This window comes from Calypte anna, chromosome 15 (genome assembly GCF_003957555.1).
Source record: "Calypte anna isolate BGI_N300 chromosome 15, bCalAnn1_v1.p, whole genome shotgun sequence".
Taxonomy (NCBI): domain Eukaryota; kingdom Metazoa; phylum Chordata; class Aves; order Apodiformes; family Trochilidae; genus Calypte; species Calypte anna.
Window position 1 is genome coordinate 10,041,692 of NC_044261.1, and position 19,216 is coordinate 10,060,907.

A 19,216-nucleotide genomic window follows, 5' to 3' on the forward strand; every position below is an offset into this window, starting at 1 on the left:
TAAATCCCGCACCGCGGCCCATGTGACAGCGCAGACAAAGGCCGCGGAAGGGGCGCTCCGGTGGGGGCTGACGGGCACCGTTCCCCCACCGGGGCTCCCCCCGCGCCGCCTCCACCTCTCCAGGTGAGCCGGGGCCTCCCCCCGCTGGGGCCGGCAGCCGAAGCGGCGCTGCCGGAGGGGGGGGGTTATGCGGGAGGCGGCGTGCGGGCAGGGCCCGGCCGCCCCGGGCCCGGCGGGGAGGGGGACGGCGGGGCCTGAGCCCCCCGGCGCGGCAGCGGGTCTGAGCCGCGGGAGCATCGCCCCCGGCGGCGGCGCGGACGGGGAGGGCGGGGGCGGCGTCCCAGAGGCGGCGGGTAGGAGGAGGAAAGGCCGGACCCCCGAGGCTCCTCCATCTCCCTGGAGGGAGGTTGGTGCTTCCCAGGGCAGAGCAGAGAAGGCGAGCACCCCTGCCCCGAGGGGGAACACACCTGCCCCGCAGAAGGTGCCTCCGCTGTGACCCCGGGACCCGCACGGGCCCACCGGAGCGCCTGGTGCTCAGCCGACAGTAACGGGACCACGATGCACACCGGCTCTATAGGTCAGCGCCTATAGGTCTTGCCGGTATAACAGAGGATTCAAAGGGTTAATCCAAATCCCAGATTTCCCAAAGGTCTGGAGATGGGGCTCGGTGCTCAGCAGCTGCCTGTCTGACAGCCCAGAGGGGAAGTTTTGATCCAGCCTTCAGAATGTACACAGAGACACCATAAAAGGATCTAAAAATGAAGGAGTTTGTACCTAAAACGCCAATTGCTTAATATATTTGTAATCAAACACAGGTAATTAAGTGGCAACAGGTGGTTCAATAATAATGTTCTGTTTAAAAACAGTAAAAGATAATGGTGTCAAATCAGACATATGTTCCCAGTGAGGAAAGGACCCAGCTCCTCTTGCTCATCTTCAGACTTCAGACACTGATTGCGCCTCACTGCCTGATTTGGATACCTCAGCAGTTTATGCACCCAGAAAGATGAAGGTGTGATTATCGCATAATAAGCTTACTCATGCTAGCTCTGCTCTTGCTGGCACATGCACAGCAGTTACTATGTGATGACACAGCCTTCTCTGCAACAACCCAAGTGCAACTTCTCACACTGCAGCCTGTGCTGCTGTGCCCCCAACACCACATCCAGAGAAAAGCTGCTGCAGAAAGAGAATTACACTGCAGCCCTGGCTTGCTGTACTCTGTGCCTTCAGCAGTGCTACCAACACCAGATGTGCAGCAGCCACCTGCAATTCCTGCACAAGGTGTCCTCCATCTGTCCTCAGGGGGCAGAGCCACTTTGGATGCGTGGCAGCAGCTGTCCTGCTGGCTAAATGGGCTGTTGAAGGGGGTTGTGATGGTGATATTTCTTGAGCAACAATTTCCCATTCATACCTGCACTGTCATTTCACCTCCTAATTATAGCCAAGGTACCTTTTTGGGGGGTTGGGTTTTGTCTTTTTTTTTTTTTTGGTTGTTGGTTGGTTGGTTGGTTGTCTGTTGGTTTTTTTTTTTCAGAACAGGCAGCTCCTGTTTGCTATCAGCAGTGCAGAACCACAGAGCATGGCTGGATGAAGACAAGCCCTAGCTTTCTATGCTGCAGCTGCACTGCTGGAGTCATGGCTGCTACTGGCCAGAGAGAGCAGAAGGGTGAAATGAACATTTCTGGATACCTTCCTGTCCTGGGGAAGTAAATTCTGTCAGGATGCAACATTGCCTCTAGAGAAGTTGTCATTTTTGGAGTTGCAGCTGGTGCTGACAAGGCATTGCTGTGAAGTTCATACAGATAAGATTATTCCTGTCTAGTAGGAATAACTAACACTGTTTCCTCCTCCTTGGGGTCTTTTGAGCTATCCCTGAGGACTGTAGCAACACTGCTGTCTACAGGTGGGTTGCAGCTCCTTGCATCCATCACCTGAGCACTGCAGTATTTGGAGCAGATGCCTCATTAGTGAGAACGGACTCACCAGCACTTGTGTGATTCATCACTTGGGAGAGGACTTTAGGGATCAGGGCAAGAAACAGCTTGACTAACAGAGGTATTGACAGTGCAGGCAGAGGCCCTGTTGCAGAACTGGGCAACAGAACAGCATTAACAGCTGAAAAACCTACAAAATGTGACAGAGTGAGAACACAAATCAGGAACCTGACTGTCCACACCTGTATTTGGGTTTCAGCTTGGAAAAAACCCCGGCTGCTCAGAGAATCTGAAGCGCATCCTCCTCACAAACCAATTTTGGAGGTTCTTCATGTATCTCCTTTTCTAGATAAATTAATCTCAGGATCACAGTGGCTGCATGGCATTCACTGCATACTAAAGACCTAGCTATTCTGCAGCCAAATGCCAGGGAACAACAGTGCCTGGCTACAGAGAAGCACGTAATTCCAGCACAGCTGAGCAGTAAGATGCACAAGGACATAACTCCAGAGAGAATGTGGCTTCTCTTCCATCTGGCAGCACAAAGAGAACAGCCCTGAAACCTCAAGACACAACAATTATATTACATAATGTACATGCTTGCTGCCTCCTGAGATGGAAACAAGTTGACCCCCCATTTGATTCAGCCAGAGCTCAAGCCAGAGAGGGGCTGCTCTTCCCTCCCCATACAGAGGATCCTGGAGTGAGCAAGTAGCCCGGGGCCAGCGGGGGAAGGTGGATCCAATTCCAGCTTGCAATGACAAATACAGCACTGCCTGCAAGTGTCAAATCCTGTCTTTCCTTAAAAATGCTGTCAAAAAGCATCTGTGTGAGCAAATGCACGAGTGTTTCTGTGTTCACTTCTTTTTTGGCTTCACTTGTGTAGAAAAAAATTTTGGAAAAAATTGAGGACACTGCTCAAACAAAGAGGGGCTGCATTGCCTGCCCTGAACTTGGAAGAATGTATTTCAATTTCAGTTCAAGGCAACTGCCTTTCAAGCCCAGAAAAAGACTTTATAAAATGTGTGAGAACTGCTCATGAAAAAAATTCCCCCTCAAGCTGCTGATGGTAAGGTACAAAGAGTCTGTAATGTTTTGAAGCAACTTCCTTGGTGCTAGCTTCTCAGCCTTATTGCCTCTCACCTGCATTTGCAAGAACATCACTGTCTAGGGTAAGTATGACATTATATGAATAATCTGCCAAAGGACAGGAAAATCTAAACTGGCCTGGGCTGAGAACTGGGATACTAATCAGGAATCTGTCCTGCAACAGAAGAGGAACTAATTTATGGCCTCACTTTTCCCTTTACTATGTCTCCATCATTTTTAAAGGGTTTCAGAAACAGTTGTTTTGATAGTCATTAAGATGCCAAGTATCAGTCTTCTGGCATATTGTATTTGGACAGGCATGTGTCTGCCTCCAGAGGAAGCAAAAAAACTGACAGCTGGAGATTCTGTTTGCTTGAAGACATGGTATTGCTCTTCAGATTTTACACCACAGGAGAGGAATAATCCCGGCAGCATTACAAAGGCATTATTGTTCTGGCTGTAATCCCTGTGCTGAAATCCACCCTGGTTACTTGCATCTTGATTGCAAACAGAGAACTTCCCATTGTATTTGCCAGGACAAGCCTGGCAGATGGACTGGCAGTCACTGTTTTCTATGGTCAAATAGTGCCAAAGGGAGGAAAGACTGCAGTATGATCCTGTAATAAGCCTATGAAAATGGGAAAAGAGGATGAAAGGAGTGGAACAAAAATAACAGTCCACAAGAGGAAGTGATGAGCTACAAGAAAAACACAGTTGTAGGAAAGATGACAGAGAGAAGGGGCAGAAGAAATGAGTGGGGAGAAAGGTGAAGCTCCTCATACATGATAAGGTAATTACACAGGGCTCACCAGAGGGCCAGGCAGAGCCCACAGAGCTGGTGAGGGAAAACCAGGCAAAAGCAGTCATCAGTGTGGAAGCAGGGAAGTGTTTCTAAAGAGAAGCAACAAACCTTTTCTCTATGATACTCTATGAAGGCACAGACCTGGCTTGACTCTACAGCTCTGTGTTGTGGGTATGCCAGAGGCAATCCAGAGCAGAAGACCACACAGAAGTGATGCCCAAACACTTTCTTAGTTTTTTAAACCAACATGAAAGAAGATGCAATAAAACCTCTGCTGCTCAATTAGTAAAATATGCCTGAGCTCACTGAGCCAGCATGTGTGGCCTAACTTACAGGCTCTTGAGAAGAGGCCCAACCTTCCCTACATTAGGCATGTAACAAAAGTAAACAATTTTCCTGGAATTACTTCTCACCCTACCTCCTTCCCACACACCCTTTTTGAACCTGTCTTCCAGTTCACACAGCTAGGAATGCAATTAATTAAGCTGATACAGCTGGCTCAGCTTTGCACTTTTAGTGCCCATGGCTGGCAAATGTCACCTCTTTCTTTTGTATCAGACATCTCTTGCCAAACTACAATCAACTTCACAGTTACCTCTGGGTAGAAGGTGGTACTGTGCAAGTGGAGGTGAACCACAAGGCAGGCAGAAAGCACACTAAAGTGGTTATCTGAGTACAGGTTCTGGGAAAAAATTACTCTGAAAATCCCTGAAACAAACCAGACATGGTTTTAACAGTGACAGTGGTCCCTCTCTCCATTTACCACAGTCTCAAGGCATAAAATGATAATGTGCCACATAGCAAGGGAATGCTCAACTGGTTTGCTTGTCTCTGGATTACATTGAGAGCAGCAATTAATGCATGAAGGAAAAAATTAAATCACTTCATAGTTTTCTGCTTTCAGATGACCTGAGCTCTAGACAAGAGCAAAACTTTTCACAAGCCCATGCAGATGTTTTGCAGTCACAATACATTACATATGTGATGGATCGGGATGACAGGATTATGGCTACTTTTTAGAGAGATAGGTGGATCCTTCAGCTGCATTAAAAAAAATATCCTGATTATCAGGTAAAAAGCCTGCTTTTTTTCTGACTAGAAACATTTAATCTTTGCCAGATTGAAGAAAAAAAAAAAAGTTTTTTATCAACTGCCTAAAGAATTAATTCAGAGAACGAGTGAATGGACTGATGGCCAGATACTTGAGGTCTGGGTTGGAAACAGTTGGGCAACAAAGCTGAATAAATTGCTACTGCTTGCTCATTGCCTGGCAGCCTGATTTCCTGGCAAAGAAAACATCTTGTGTATATTTTGGGAGAGTGTTACTTTCCAATGGGAAGGGCATTAAGGTGTATCAAGAGTATGATACATCAGTCTTCATATTTTATTTTGCCACTATTGATGCACCTGGGAAATCAGAATAAAAGTAGATGCTGTTTTTCATTCTTTGACCCTTTCACTATGACCAACTAAAATAAGAGCTACCATCACGGAATAACTCAGTTACACAACATAAATTCTGTTATACAACAAACAGGCAAGAGTATGAAATAACTACAGTGAGTTGAAATTCATCTGGGATCAGCTGAAATGAATCACTCAGTATCTCCAGGGCAGCTGTTCTCTCTCCATAGAGCTGCTCTCTTTCCAATATTTTATTTAATGAACACTGATACTGGTACATAACCAGCACAGTTCTGGTAAAAGATAGCTGCAGGGAGAGACAGGCTTCAACATATCTGGGCTGTAACCAGAAAGGAAGATTTATGAGTTGCAGAATATGGTCAGGTTTCTCTTAGCAGCTATTTCAGATGAAAAATTCTAGCCCTAGTACTGGCACAAGAGGGTGGACAACACGTGGCCTGTGGATGGATAACATCTTGTTTCTGTAGGAAAGCTGCTCCAAACTCCTGTCCAAGCATTACCAGCTTTACCACCTTCCTGCTGAGTCAGCAGGGTAGCAGAGGGAGCTGGGGCAAGATGCTGCTGTGTCATTGGCACAAGAAACTAAACTAAGGCAGTGAGGATTCCTCACCTTGGAGACCTTATTTATTTATTTAACAATAATTTAATAATAGAACTGATGTCCTGAATGAATTACAGCTTAGGTAGTTACAGCCTGCCTAAATTGACTTTCCATCTTGGATAAAATAATTTGCCAATTCTACAAATAAGCTAGTTGCAGGATGGTTTTTTATGCCTCACTTCAGAGGGGTGCTGCATTTTGGTAGCTGATCTAACAACATCTCATTAGAACTGTTATCAAGTTAGATTGAATAATGTCGTTTTTTTGTAATTTCTGGCAAATCCTGTTAAACATCTAGAGAGGCATTTCTACTTCATTGTTATTAAAGGAACAAATTAACTCATGTAGAATGAGCAGTTTTATCTTGTGCAGTAGCAAAAAACTGGCTTTGCAGTTTTCAAGCTGGCAGCCTAGACTGGAGGATAAGTAGGGAGTGGGTATCAAAGTCAGAGTTACTGACCACTTACTGCCTGGCATTTGGTTGGCATCACTGAATGCCACATTCTGACATCTTTCACCACAGTGCAGTGTACCCACAGGGGTCTGAGCTTCATGCCTTAGCTCCTTTCCATGGAAAGTGCAGGCAGTAATGCCTGGTTTCCAAAGGTGTTCTCAGGTCTTTGGATTTAAGACTTTAGGTTCAGATACCTAGTACAAGTGTTGTTGGCTTCTAAGAATCATTTGATGCGGCATGTACAGAAACCAGAGAAAACAGAGAAAACAGAAATCTTCTGTCTCTGGATGTGATTTCTAAATGCACGTGCTGATATGTTCTTTATCTTTTGAAATGGGATTTAGGAAGGTGTTCATATTTGCTGTCTGAAGCTCAGGTTCACATCTCTTCTTCTGCTTATTAATAACATGAAACTCTATTAAAACTCTGTTTCCTGCATCAGTTTACTAGGAAGGGTCTCTGTTTACTTTTTGAGCTTGCTCAGTCTGAACAATATGTCTCAGCTGAATCAGTCTCCTGAAGAAAATCTCCTTAAGACAAGGAAATATGAAGGTTCATATTCAGAATATGCCAATTTGTTAGCTTTAACGTTCATTTCTAGGCTTTAGTAAAATATTTATCTATTGGGAAAAGCTGGCAATTGTCTGAAATAGCTGAAGCAGTATAAGGGAAAAGAGATGATCATCTGCAATGAGTTAAAATCTGAGGAACCTTACTTTGTAAAGGCTTACTATTAATTATGAAATTTTTCTCTCCTTTCTTCCTTTTCAGTGACTTTCTGGGATATTCACAGTGGGAAAACAATTCCCAGATTCCCAATTTCCAAGTGCTTTCATCTATTTACCCAGCTCAAAAATAGCTAATGCATGGTAGGATCTTATCAGCACTAGCACTTTATGAAATATCTTACTTTGCTAAATTACATCACTTAAACCTGTGCATGACAGCAAGTTATACTCCTTCTAGTAGTACAAAATATTTTAAAATATACATTGACTGAGCTTAGATGTACTGTTAATTTCTAAATGGGTTTGTGCATTAAAGGCATGAGGACTAATGACAGACTAGGCAGATCAAACAGAGTTTTTTTTCCTGACACTCCAGCTCTGAAGGACTCAAGTGTGGATAAGGCTGTTATGTAAGACAGGCTTCTGGATATCACTGAAGGGCTTTACAATTAAGGTGGAATATTACCAAAAGACTTAAACTGAAAACCTGCAGCTATTAGAAGGATTAGGACTTCGCAGTGGGCTAGAGGAGTAGATAAAATGTCAAAGTCATCTTCTCGGCTGTGATCAAAGGCAGAAAAGGCTGTGGCACAAACAGCATCTTGGAGGGAGGGAAATGTATCTGCAGCATCACATCATCACCATCATTAATAACAACAACAACAGCTCGTGCAGAGATTACAACCTACAGCAGCAAAAGACAAGAATCTGGGGTGCAGCCTGGAGCTCCTCCTGTTCAGCAGCAGGTGTCCTTGCTCATTTCCCCCCTGCAGCTGCACTGGCTTTCCCCAGGAAGAGCTTTGGAGAACAGAATTCACATTCCTTAACCTGTGCACTGGCCAAAAGGAGTGAGCACCACAGCCCACAGGGCTCAGTGCTACATAAACAAACTGGGGGTTGCTGGATTTATTTTCTAGAGATTGATTCCTTTTTTTTTTTTCTTTCAAAAACAAGGATCTTATTGAACCTTCAGAAGATGTCAATTAGATTGCTTTATGTTTTACAATCTGAAGATATGTACAAGAAGATTTTCTTACACCATTGCTCTAACAATTAGCTGAATCTCTCAGGTTACTCAACATCTACTGGGTCATAAATCTGAGTCCTCTTCTACATAGCATGATTCTACTATTAGTGAAGTTCCAAAGTTAATTAACAGTTCAGTTTACTGTCCCTGGCTCAAAAACTTGGGGATTATTGAGAAGACTGAAATAAATACACAATGACAAGCAAGAATATATTAACTAGATCGATTAAATAGTTCCTGAAATGCTACACTGTAGCCATATTACCGTATTTACAACTAAAATTTCAACATTTGCTTCTGTATAATTCTGAATACTTATAATGCAAGCTGACAGTCTCTCATGCAACATATTAGAAAACCACACTAATAAAATAGGACTTCTTATTGCTGATAATGTATTTAATGAAAGAAAAAATGAGAGTTAGAATATTTATACTGAAAAAAGTTGAAGTTTAACAAGCTGGGATTTGAAAATAATACCAGAGACAGATAGAACAGAGCAAAGTTGCAAGCTACTCTTTGTAGTCCCTGGATCCTCCAGCTTCATAATACACATTTTTAATGAAAATCAGTAGCTCTACACAAATATCCACAGGAGGCTGTGGACATAGGAGAGTGTCACAGGAGACAGGATATGCTGTGGAGGAACACACAATACATCTCCAACTCCAGAGCAAGACTATTTTTGTTGCCTGAGCAAGAGACAGCTTGGTAGCAGTTACAGGAAACTGAAACTACTTAATCTAGATTCTGCATCAAGTGAGCTTAGCACACCCTGACAACAGGACTTTTATACATTGAGAGACATCATCAACTTCAAGCCATATTTCAAATCCTTCAGAGAACAAGGATCTTTAGGATGGTTATAAGTATTTGCTAGAGCCATGTATCACAGAACGATTGCTTTGTTAATTTTTATAATGATGATGATTTGGCTTGGATAGAAGGATGAGATACTGAATATTTAAACCATTTAACCTTCCAGACTCAGGAACTCTGCAGAAAAAGACCAACAAAAACACACAGTGGCTGAGCAGCTGAAATTCTGACTGATTACTGGATGTTATGCAAGCCCTTGCACAGTTCCCCACAGTGATCTCTGCTGGCAGGAGAGGATGGAAATTGTAATAAGAAGCAACACTTGTCCATTACAGCAGCAGTACAGTGAACTGTACACATGTTCAAACAAGATGTCAATGCTAGAGGCTGCTGATTACCCAGACAACACTTCAGTAACTAACCCCATCTCAGCCTGTGGTGTTGCCTCACTCCCAGATGGGGAATAGGGAAGTCTTCCCACAGCTATTCCCCTCAATCCAATGCTATTCCTGGAAGCACAGTCTGGTCATATTATTTGAATCCCTATTCGCAGCAGAAGCACTGATCTGGGACATTGCATCCTGTACCCTTCAGAACAGCAGATCTTTCATGGGTCCTCCCGTGACCCAAGAGCCAGAAGGGCAGCATGGGAGAAATCATCTGCAAGAAAGCCCTAAATGAAGAAATGACAGACGTTTCCCTTGGAGAGGGGGCTTACTGGAGTGTAAGGAAAACAAGCCCCATCCCTCTTCCTCTGTGCACACAGGCACGCACCCTAGAGGCTTTTGCAAAGCCACAGGAATGGAAATAATTTCATTTGAATCCATCAAGCATTAAAATCCCTTCGCTAAGGGATTGAAGTGAAAAATGAGCCGGAGACAGGAATTAGGAGCTCACTGCCTGGGCTGTCAAAAGGGATTTTCCCCAGATAGAAAACAAGCAATTGGAAATGCAGGGAGGTAAATCCTTTCAGTCTCAGATGCATATGAACTCTCTTGATTTCTTCTCCTAGCCCCCTCAGTTTGGGGCTCATGCAGCCAAACCTGGACACATCTCCTAGTATGCTCTCTGGCCATCCCATCCCTGGGATCCCCTCCTAGGGGTCCAGTCCAGCACGTCAGAAGCCTTTGGCAAATGGGAGGTGGTGAGGCCTGCAGAGAAGTTGGCTGCACTACCTACAGTGCACTCACGGGTGCCCAAGGCACCAAAGGGAAAGCAAGGTAGCTGCTGAAGGATGAACCAACAGCTCTAAGAACCATTTTATCTACTGTGTAAAATCTTCTGAAGAAAGAGATGCGGAGCAAAGTTGACATTATAGTTATAATCACTGCACATTTTAGTTTACCACTCAAAAGAAAAAAAAAAGCATGACACTCCATGCCCCAGAAACATGGTCTCTTTCTCTTAATACCAATACAATTATCTCTGTACCATCTAGAGTTTGTTGATGTTTCAGAGATTTATTTGCAGAGGATTAGTTTTTCCAAAATGAGATTGAGATTCAGGAAAATTCTGTGGCAGTTAGGGAGAGTTGGGGCTGCTGTGCAGAAGCCACTTCCAGTCCAGGTTCCCATCTGAAGCACAGAAAGTACAACTCACGTTCAGAGATCTCTGCTGTCTTATAACTGAGTTTCAAGAAAGAAATTATCATCACAGCAGTGTTTGGTTTTCTGCAGGGCAGACTTCCCCTTCAGCAGGTTGCCAGAACTGAAGGCAACAATTATTTATAGTGCAGCTTCTGTATGAAGATAACAAACACAGCACAGTAGCCCACTGTAAGGAAGGCCATTACAGCTCTGGGTCCACAGCACTGTCATGTAGCTAAGACAGAGAACACCAAAGAAACCTATGGATCTACCACATGGCCTTAACAATGTGCTGGGACTTCTTACTCACCAAACTGTACACTGGTCATATACTGGGCAGCCAGTGGTCTACTTAGTGAAAAGGAGTAGGAAGAGAGAATTAGAAAGAAGAAAATGAGAAGATTAAGAGCCAAATATGCAGCATTTAAGATATAGAAAGAAGCAATAGAATTACAGGAGCCAAGAAGCCATCTAGCTGCAGTCCACCAGACGCATGAAATAGTGGAAGGATAGGACAGAACCAGAACAAGAACAAGGTAAGCATTCACCAACAGGATCCCTGGTGCTGTGTGGTTTTGAATTCCAAAGCCACTTAACAGAACAGACAACTTGAGGAGGTTTAATTTAACATAAGATCCAGTAATTTTCATGTATGCTAATATGCTTCAAGATAAAAGCCATAGTTACTTAGATGCAAAGGTGTATGTGTTCATAGTAAATATTTCCTTTAACACATGCTGTCCTCTACTGTTGTGTAATATGCTTTCCAATTGTTCTGTGACTCTCTCTGGTAATAATACTACCACTTAGGTGGTGTTTCATAGCTATAAATCACACTGTGCTTAATCCAGGGGGTATCATTATCTCTGCTTCACATGTGGAGTCATGGAAGCACCTAAAGATGAAATGAGTACATGAAAAGATTGAAAAAAACAACTATAGTTTTATAAATTATAGTGTTAGCTTGTAATGAAGAGAAACCTCAGCAAGTGTGAGCGGGATTTGCTGGCAGTAAAAAGACTGAAGAGACCCATGAGAAGAGCTCATGTTAATGGCAAGTCAGGGACAAAAATGGACAGAGAGAAAGAAAAGATAAGGTGATAATGCAATGGCCATGGCTCAGAAATAATCAGTAAGAGACAGTTTAGCAGCTACAGTATAAAGAGTTTGTGTTTTGTTCATGCTGATGATATTCACAGTTGTTTCTCTGCTCTTTCAGGAGCTGATGAGTTACCAACTGAATCCTACACCAGAACCAGAGCACCCAAACAGCTGAGCAAAAGGTTAGGAAAAAGGGCTGACTGAAGTCAGCTGGTGCCTACAATATTGGGAGGTGGGGGTTGATCTGTATATCTGAAAAGTCTATGTGCCATCCCCATTTTGCTGAAGATGCTGCTGCACTGAACCTGAAAGGTCTGGTTATAAATAGCTTCTCCCTGCAGCTCCTCAATGAGCCACTGAGGCGGAATGAGTCATCTCTGCCAGCTCCCTGGCCCCCCCAAACCGACTGCGTCAGGTTGGGAGCACGGCTGCCAAAAGCAGTGGTACACACTGTTCTCTCTCAAAGGGCACTGGCCTTGGGGGACAGGGGCACTAAACAACCTAGCTCTACCCATTACTCATAAGAACTCAAAAACCACATTATTTTGTGAGTAAAAATAATATAAAATCCATCAAGAGTGTTGAGAAACCAAAACTAGCACACCAGCCCCTTCCATCCACACCGCTATTCATGCTACCCTGGGTTTCAGATGGAGTTTCTAATCCATGAACTGGTTTTTTAAGGAAACGTTTGAGTTGGTCTTTGAAAATCAACCTCTCATTCTACTTACAAAGAACTTCTCCTTACCAAGACTTGGTGACACTGTTCACTGAACGATCCCAACAACAAGTAGGTGAGCTGACAAATCCTCACCTCTAAGTGAGGAGTGCTGCCAGGCACACCTCTGTATTTCCTATGAGGAAAGACATTGAGAATCAATTCTCCTTTCTGCTATCACCTCTTTTCTCCTCTCTTTTCTCACTATTATCTCTTCTCTGTCTCCTAACAAGGATACAAAGAATATCTGTTTTCTCTTGCGATGTTTTAGAAACTTAATACTTTGGTCCTTTGTATATGAATCAAATTGAATCTGGATTTCACTGCAGGATATTTTAACCATAGCTGTAGTCCTGTCACTTGCCACTTGTATGCAGACAGAGCATTCAGTACCAGACACAGGATATAGACAGAGATATCACAATACACATGAAAGAAAATTATATCCTCGTTTGCAAAGATACAATTTGAATCACTCCGTGAGATACCACCAGTGTACCCAGAGGAAGCATCTGTCCAGACAATGGGAGAGAATGCCAGTGGCAAAGGCTCCAGTGACTACTCCACAGTAGAGAGGATGGGATGGTAGTTTCCATATTTCTGAAGTACAGTATACATTTTTATTAACGAGCAAGGAAAGGGAAACAAAATCATTCCTGCTAAGAAAGGATAAGAACTTTGACAGAGCAGCTGAAACTATACAGCTGCTTAATACCTGGGAAGGCCTGCCATTAGCAATGGTCAAATGTTTTAGTTTGGTCATTTAGGTCAAACAAGATGAGAGGAAAAAAGTATCTCTGAAAGTAGTTCCTTCTGATGAACTGGTTACTCTTATCTACTGGCAACTCTTATCTATTTCCCTTCTTACCTGACCTCTCCAACATCCAGGTCTGTTTCATACTCATCTATGGCATTCTTCAGCCACTCCAAGCACAGGGAATTCCATCTCCTAAAGACAAAAAATGAAGAAGCAATTAGCCCAAATGCCTCCATGGCATCAACTCTAACTACAGGTGGGTTCTCTGTCTGTTAGACTAGGATAATTTTACTCATTCCCTAGAAAAGAAGACCTTTTTCAGACTCTAGAGATGCCTGCCATGATGAGCATGGTATACAAAGTGAACAGAGATAATCAGATGTTTTCTATAAGCAACATCCACTTGCAAAAGATAGAAATCCCTGCTTGTCAAGTACCAAAACATCATCAGGCTTGAAAACTGGCAAAGGAAATTTTTTCATGGAAAACTTCAAGGAATAGGGGAAACAGGTTTAAAAAGCCAAATTAACCCAAAGCAAGTTCAGGTCAGAATAATGCAGGACTCATCATTTAACTCTGTTTTCTTTTCTGAATCCTTCTGCCACCATATTTTTTTCTCCTTTCTGCCCCACTGGGTCCTTCTCATTTTCCTTTCTGCTGATTCCACTGCATTAAGAAGGCATGTAGATAAAGTGAGCTTTTCTTAAATTGCCAAGTAGCCTGATAAATTGTATGAATAGAAGAAAAATTCTCCTGATGGAACTAAAACATCAAGCATGGCTAGTCAGCTGTTGTTGCCCAAAGGCATATCCAGTCCCCTTGGCTGTGCTGCATGGGACAACAACACAGGCATGAGAATCACAAAAAGCCTGATTGTCCTCATGTTAGGAAACCAAATTGCTCCAAGAACTTCCAGCAGATCTCCAATAACACTTTTATAGCTGTCTCTCACTGATTTTGTTATAGAGCATCAAGAAAACACTGTAGACCCACATCCAAACCTAGTGCCAATGCACTGAACAAAAAATTACCCTGTCTCAAGGGAGAAGAAAATGAGTGGGTACAGAAGAAATGAGAGAAAGGAAGAAGAGCACATGGAAGAAAAGGAAGACCAAGCAATAGCAAGAAAGAAAAAAAACTTTGTTTTTTTCTCTGCATGCCTTCTCTTGCTTCTTTCTCACAGTCAAGTTCCCCCCTGCCCTCTTCCCTGGGCAGTGGGATAAAGGGGTCAGCAATACTGTGCATAGCTGTGACTTTAAACTGAAAGTGAGTTCAAACTTGACTTTTCAAATTCTAGAGCTCTGGAAGGGCACAGGCAGGAGGTAAGAGCATCCCTAAGGAAGCAAGCCTTTTCTGGCAGAGCTGCTGCAGCAGCAAAGCTATTAATAAATGTTTGCAATCTTTTAATCATTCTGCTAAATTGCCATCGTGTTCTTGCAAACCCCATAGTGTGTCAGTGCAGCTGCCTCCTCCTGCCTGCCTCCCCGTGTTCCTGCATGTGAGTGAGGGGGAACATCAGGAACATGCTCAGAGCTGAGGGCTGCTAGCGCGTTAGAGGGAAAATTATTTTGACAAGTGACTTTTTAAATCTTCCCTGTTCCAAAGAAAGCATCCCTATTAGTTACATCTATGAACAATACTTTCACCCCGTTTTCCTTCTCCAGCAAATCCTGCCTGCTCAATCCAGACACTAAACTTTTCTTCATGAAAATACCACATCTGATCTGCCATGGCTTGGGACCTGCTACCTGAAAGGCCATGTCTCTTGCAATGGGATAGTGCTGTACTCACAACCAGGTAGCAGTCACTCTGCTTTACACAAAGATGTTTTCAGCAACAGAACATTTTTGTCTGCTTTGTCCAAACCACTATGGTGTCAATAGCCATCAGGATACAAGACACACGTTTGGCTTCTCAAGCTCATTCTACAGGGTCAGTCAGAATGGAAGTGGACTGGAAACCTGCGATCCTATTTCTGGCTTGAGATAACACTTCAGGGTGCAAAGGATTAACACTTTAAATTTTCTGTTTGCCTCTTCATGAGCCTAAAATGTATTCATAATTCTCCAAACTAAGATATAACAGACAAAGCCACCTTCTAACGTCATGGTGGAGATCAGCTTAATCCTTTGTCTGTTCCCTCCTCCAGCTCAAACTCTCATCTTCATCCTAATTATAATAGCATTTGAAATTAACATGGTTTAAAAAAAGATGCCAGCTTATATAATATTCTTATTGCTTATTAATGATTTCAGAAGGGAGAACGAGTTGCTTTGCATCCTGGGAATTATGCAAACTAAGGCTGAGCTATACCTTGCTGGGCTCCACCAGTTTCTTATTTGGAAACACGATGCATAAGGATTACCATGTAGTAACAGATGTTAAGGCTTTTAGTGAATGACAGCCCTGCCGCACATACTTGAACAACAGGACACGACAGGCATCACATCTCACTGTGATTAGCCTTGGGCACTCTTCAGAGGCAGAAGCCTCCAGGCGAAGTGACTTTAACCACCCTGTAAGTGTGATAATCCCCAAGACAGCACAGCCTGAAGAGTTTGATTGCTGTGAAACATGGGAGCTCATGAATAATAATAAAGAAAACATCAGGCTGGGTATCGGTGACAGCCAAAAAGACATCCTTTTGGATATGGAGACTTTAAGTCCATTACTTAATCTAAAGTTATTTATACCCAGTCCTTTAAACATCACCTCCTCTACAAAGCTATAATGTGTAAAAGACACTGAAGAACTGAGCTGCAGAATTCCTGTGTGTCCTTCAGTTTTCTGTCTTTGCCACTGGTATCTTTCTGTTGGAAAATACAGGGTAGAGTAGGAGGGGATGTGAATGGGAGCAGGAGCTCTGTATCTAAGCTATAAACTGCTGCATCTTTATTGAAACATGAACTTCAACATAAGGTGACACCATCAGTCTCTGACACTAAGAGACTATGAAAAGACTAATGAAGTTGCTTGCCCCCACACTTACAGAGAAACACCTGCACATCCCCAAAATAAAAGAGCTCAGTATGTATAATTTACATAAATTAATGAAATAAAATTATTTTTCAATTATTTTTTAATGTCTGTGGTCTGACTCACAGATGTTGCTTTTACAATACTGGGTAACATAATAACAGACAAATAATAGAGAGTATATTTGCTTTTTCAAACAACAGTTTTGTCTATGCAGCAATATACATAAAATGTTGAGAGCTCAAGTTGAATATATGTTTTAAGGGAACCTAAAAAACACTCAAAATCATCATTTTAGGGAGAAGTTAGGAAGAAGTTCTTCACCATGAGGGAGGTGGGACACCAGCACAGGTTGCCCAGAGAGGAGGTAGAAGCCCCAACCCTGAAGGTTTTTAAGGCCAGGCTGGATAGGGCTCTGAGCAACCTGATCTAGTGGGAGGTGTCCCTGCCCATGGCAGGGGGTTGGAACCAAATGATCTTAAAGATCCCTTCCAACCCAGAAAATTCTATGATTTTATGCTTTTTAAAAATCTGACATCTTCCATAAAGAAGAAATTAATAGTTACTGCTCAAAGAGGTGTCCCTCTGTGTGCCACAAAGTGGCCAAGTGGCAGGAGTGGGGACAGGGATGGAGAAGAAACAGCCCAAGTTAAAAGAATCAATCCATCTCCTGAAGACAAACCATCACACAGAAAACTTCCTGTGTCAGCATATTTAGAAATAAATGGGGTTGTCATGCAGAGAGCACTGGCCATTAAGTTATGATGCTGAGAGTTCCATGTGCTTTGCTAGCCTTGCTATTTCAGCAGCTCTGCCCTACCCTGCTATTTACCCTGAGAAGTCCCTAGGTGCCTGTTCTGGTATCAACCACAAGGAGCCATGCTGTGCAAAACCACTGGCTCCTGTGACACCACAGGATGAAAATCCTGCTACCTCTACACATCCTACAGAGCAGAAAAAACAAATCACACTTAACTGCCTCCAGCTTAGTTTCCTGACTAGTTTTCCTGAAGCAGGTACTAGTTTTAAACTATGCCCAGTGCATACCACCAGTTCCAGATGCATCTCACATTCTGTCTCTAACACAATCTTGTACCTTGCTGGCTGGAAGAGTGGCACCTGGTTTGGCACAGAGACACAGCCAGCCCGGGCTGCTGACATACAACAGGTATATGCTGAAAAGTGGGGAAAAGTGAGCTCCCTTAGGAAAGATGGAAAATGAAACCAGATGCCACCAGTACTGAGAGAGAAAAGAAACCAGATCTGATCCTTTAGATGACTTGATGGAACCTGCTCATGTTCAGAGGCAATAGGACCAAATTCAGCTCTAATTAAGTCACTAATGTTACAGCAGGATAAACATGATCTTTCAAGCATCATAGGTATGAAATAGGGACAGAGAAGGTTACATAGCAACAACAGCTTGAGTTCCAGCATGAGCATTGTGGAATTTTACTGAGGTGGCCTGAGGGACAAGTCTTGGGTCAATTGCCTCCAGATCATCTCAGTATGGCAGATGCCATCAAGCACTGCAAGAAGGTTGTTGCTATGTGCATCGCCAGAAGTTTTAGCTTGGGAGTAAGCAGCAGCAGGCAGAAGCCAGGTTAAGTGCCAGCTCAGAACCCCATGTTTTCAGGGCAACTGGTGAGTTCAGCCTAGCAAATGCAGCAAGGTATTTTTTAATTTGCTTCTGTCTTCATGGTGCACATAGTTAGGAAAGGTGACCAATATTTACAGTCTCTGACTCAGGTGCAAGCATATCTTTAGGGAAAAAAAAATCGAAAAAAATAAAAGCAAAAAGCCCCAGAAGGGTTCCCCAGATAAGTCAGATGTTATGCTACCAGTGCTTTTTGTCTTCTCCAGTCTGTAACAACCACTGCCTCTGGAAGTCTGTTTGCACTTCCTGGTCTTTGTGAGCAGCCCCAGTCAGCACAACACAGAGTTGCTGCTGCTTCTCCCCAGCTGCCTGCAGACACAGCACCCTGCTCTGCAGGGTTTTCAGGGGTTTTCACTTCTGTGCTGGGCAGCCCCATACTGCAGCTAAAATTGGACCAAGCCAGGACCATGGGGGTGGGGAGGTCTCTGTCAGAGTGGGTCAGGCAAAGAGTTGAGACTCGTGTGCCCCAACTAGGCAGTGACTGACATTCTTTCTGCACCAAGCTGACACCAGTATAAGCCAAGAGCCTGCAGCTGCCCAGGGGAACTCAGCCATACCCCACCAAGCAGCTCCATCATAGACCTCTGTTCCCCACATGGCTGCTGCTGCCCAGCTGGATCCAGGCAGCAGGCAGGGATGATGTAAGGTTGTTCCAGGGGGGCTGTCCTGCCTCCTCTGCACCACAGCTGCTGAGTGATGGAGGCACTGGAAAATGTTTTTCATTGCCTCCCTCATTAAGAGACAAGTGCTCTGTGGAAGACATCTCTGTTGCTCTAGGCTGCTGGAGTTACACATAAAGCCATGTCAAGAAAGGATTTTTCAGTATATGGCAACACAAGCAGATGTATCTTACTGCAAAACAGGACCCTGGCTTAATCTGCACATGGGAATTCAGGGGGAAGGAAAGCAGAGAGCAATGATCTGCAAGACAAGCAACACTAGGGACATCATTTTTGTTTCAGTGGAGGCTCTGCATCAACTTATACATGAGGAAGGTGACTTAGGGTTGGCTATTTTTATGCTGCAAGAGCTTCTACTATCACAATTATTATATTATTTAAGTGCTTAATAACTCAAAAATTTATTTATAGCATTCCTTGAAGGAGAAAAACATAAAAATGTTTCTGGAAATTTACTGAGGAAAAGTCTTCCAGGATCAACAATGACAACCAGCATTACAAATTCCATCTTCTGTATAAGAGCCACTCAGCACAGCACAAAATACTTTGTCTTGGAAAGTCAGCAAGACTCTCTGAGGCTGTTTTATGTTTATGGCAGTATTTTCCATAACATTATGGAATATTATACACTTCCCTCTAGGTAGCAAGAAGTTAAAATGCCTCTAATGCTACTGGATTCTTTTTAAAGGATCGATTTTTCAATTACACATAATTAATAGTAATTATCCTTTATCTTCAGAGACCAGAACAAAGAATAATTAATCCATCTTAACATCCCTATTAAGGAGGTATTAAATATGTGGGGTTTTTCACAGCACATTACATAGGAGCTTATGTGGCCTACCATTCAGTCCATGTT